At 47.5% G+C, this 3027-nt stretch overlaps 1 pseudogene; it reads right to left on the bottom strand.

Annotated features, from left to right (window-relative positions):
• Positions 1-2402: 2402 nt before the first annotated feature.
• On the bottom strand, positions 2403-2520 carry LOC124790623 (annotated as a pseudogene).
• Between the last annotated feature and the right edge of the window lie 507 nt (positions 2521-3027).

Raw genomic sequence — 3027 nt, 5'->3', positions numbered from 1 at the left:
GAGGCCGGAAAAAGATCCCGCAAGAATGGGACCAACTATGACTGAAGAGAATCGTTCAATGTGACAGAAGTGCAACCCTTCCAAAAAAAGCTGCAGATTTCAATGCTGGGCCTTCAACAAGTGTCAACATACGAACCATTCAACGAAACATCATCGATATGGGCTTTCGGAGCCGAAGGTCCGCTCGTGTACGCTTGATGACTGCCCGATACAAAGCTTTACGCCTCGCCTGGTTCCGTCAACACCGACATTGCGCTATTGACGACTGGAACATTTTCCCCGGTCGGATGAGTCTCGTTTCAGATTTATCAAGCGGATGGACGAGTACAGGTATGGAGACAATCTCATGAATCCATGGATCCTGCATGTCAGCAGGGGACTACTCAAGCCGGTGGAGGCTTTGTAATAGTGTGGCGCGAGTGCATTTGGAATGATATGGGACCCCTGATACGTCTAGATATTACACGTAGGTAAGCATCCTGTTTGATCAGTAGCATCCATTCGTGTCTATTGTGCATTCTGAAGGACTTGGTCAATTACAGCAGGACAATGCGACACCCCAAACGTCCAGAATTGCTCCAGCGTGGCTCCAGGGACACTCGTCAGAGTTTAAACACTTCCGCTGACCACCAAAATCTCCAGACATATACATTACTGAGCATGTTTGGGATGCCTTTAAAGGTTCTGTTCATAAGAGATGTCCACCCCCTCGTACCTGCGGGATTCATGGTGTCAATTACCTCCAGCTCTACTTCAGCCATTAGTCGAGTCCATGCCACGTCGTATTGCGGCACTTCTGCGGGCTCGAGGAGGCCCTACACGTTATTAGGCAGGTGTACGAGTTTCTTTCGCTCTTCAGTGTACGTTATCTATGCTGGCTAAAGTGCCGGTAGCACTTCGAAACTCAGGAGTAATTTCTTCTTTTGATTTAATGGATTTTTACAACCATCATCCGTAATGCTCCACGGCCCGTCAGTGCATGACGTCTATTTGTTCCTACGAGTTCCACTTCATAAATACATTACCAACAGTCAAGATGGGCAGCTCTAGAAGGGTTCAAATTCGAAATCATCGAGCTCTCCTGATTGACCCAGTCTGCTGTTACTGCTTCTCTTCTCTCTTTTATACTGGCAGATCTGCCTCTTCGCATTACATAGGATGTCAAGATACTTCTGATCAGAGAGTGTGTTCCTAGCTTGAAACCTGTCTGCTCCTTCCTCAACTCTCTAGATACTGATGAATCGAGCTTTAGAATCGGTCGGATGTGAAACAGCCCTACTCATCGCGGTAGAAAATGAAACATAAAAACAGTACGTCGAGAAATATTCGACCGTGACGTTTCTGTGACTCCTTCCTCGCTTCGGTGGGGAATATTCGTCTCTTTGGTGAGCTCGTGATGCCGCATTAAACAGTCAGTTGCTGTCCAAGCCGGTTTAGAACAGCCTGCAGCTAACGTAACGGGGCCGGAAGCTCGCAGTACGTCACCCGCGCCTTCGTAATACAGCAGTTGCATTACAAGTGAGGAAGCAACGCGCACAGTGAAGGTGAAAGTGAACCACCAACGAGCACTTTTTCTTCATTGGATCTCGTGTCATGAACTGTCACCACGTGACTTTATATCGTCCACGATGGATTGCGCTTTTGAAATTGCTAGTCTTTACAACACACAAAAGACAAATTAATAATCTGTGTCAATCGCTATAATTTTCTTAAACGACCTGTTTCGAGACATGCATTCGTCTTCAGGTGGATCAATAGATTATAGCTGTTGCAAAAGGGCATTGCTCACAGTGGTACATATAGTTGCTCGTCTAGAATGATGCAAACAAGACAGACCCTAGCTGACTGTTGGTGCATAGCGTGTTCCGATGAGAAGCAACTGTTTTATGATGCTAGGTGCTGAGTGCGTCAACGCCCCAACGAAGCGTTTAAGCTACAGTGGATGAAGACGGTTCTATGATGTTTTTGGGTTGTTTTCGTACTGTTACTTGCCCATTTATTCAGATTACCGCGAACATTCATATGGTTTTCAAACTGTTCCCTTTCTTCTATATCTTTGTGCTGGGTAATTCTGAACGCTCCTGCCTTCCAAGACGACAACAACCGTCTTCACAGGGCTACATGGAAAAGTTCCCGATTTGCGAACACTCAGGCAGAATATCGCAACTCGACTGGCCATCTAAGTCATCCCACCCTTGAAAGCACTCCGTCTGCAGGCCGCAAGTGGCCCATCGGGACCATCCGACCGCCGTGTCATCCTCAGCTGTGGATGCGGATAGGAGGGGCGTGGGGTCAGCACACCGCTCTCCCGGTCGTTATGATGGTTTTCTTTGACTGGAGCCGCACTATTCGGTCGAGTAGATCCTCAGTTGGCATCACGAGGCTGAGTGCACCCCGAAAAATGGCAACAGCTCATGGAGACCTGGACGGTCACCCATCCAAGTGCCGGCCACGCCCGACAGCGCTTAACTTCGGTGATCTGACGGGAACCGGTGTATCCACTGCGGCAAGGCCATTGCCATCCCACCCTTAACCACATATAAAATTTTCCTGTCGATTTAAAACAGTACGTAGGTGAAACGTAGCAATCAGCATCCCCTCTCTACTGGATGTAACCATCGTTGAGTGGCTTCCTTGGATATGGCACACGTGAAGATACCTGTTGACACTCGTCCTCACCGAACTGAGACCATAAGATGCAGTGTTACGCGGCATCAGCCTGACGCTTCCTGAGTGTGACTAATATCTTGAGCAATGTGCTTATCTTACTGCCTTCAGTTACAATATCAGTATTGCACTATGGCACATACTATGAACGCTTGTTGTTACAGTGCTCTACTGTCCGCAAACAGCGCCACCAAATTAAACTCTTTACCGTACAAACCAGTCGTCATTCTTGACATTTACTGCAGAGGACTTCACCTGCTTTCCAAGTAGAGAGGGCAGTGACAAAACTTCCTGGCGAAAAGAAACAATATTGATACCTCGGTGTCTTGATGCCATGCAGAAGTCAATGGTTCCTAAAAA

The sequence above is a fragment of the Schistocerca piceifrons genome, chromosome 3 (assembly GCF_021461385.2).
Source record: "Schistocerca piceifrons isolate TAMUIC-IGC-003096 chromosome 3, iqSchPice1.1, whole genome shotgun sequence".
Lineage (NCBI taxonomy): Eukaryota > Metazoa > Arthropoda > Insecta > Orthoptera > Acrididae > Schistocerca > Schistocerca piceifrons.
This window is presented reverse-complemented; position numbering and strand designations above follow the sequence as displayed.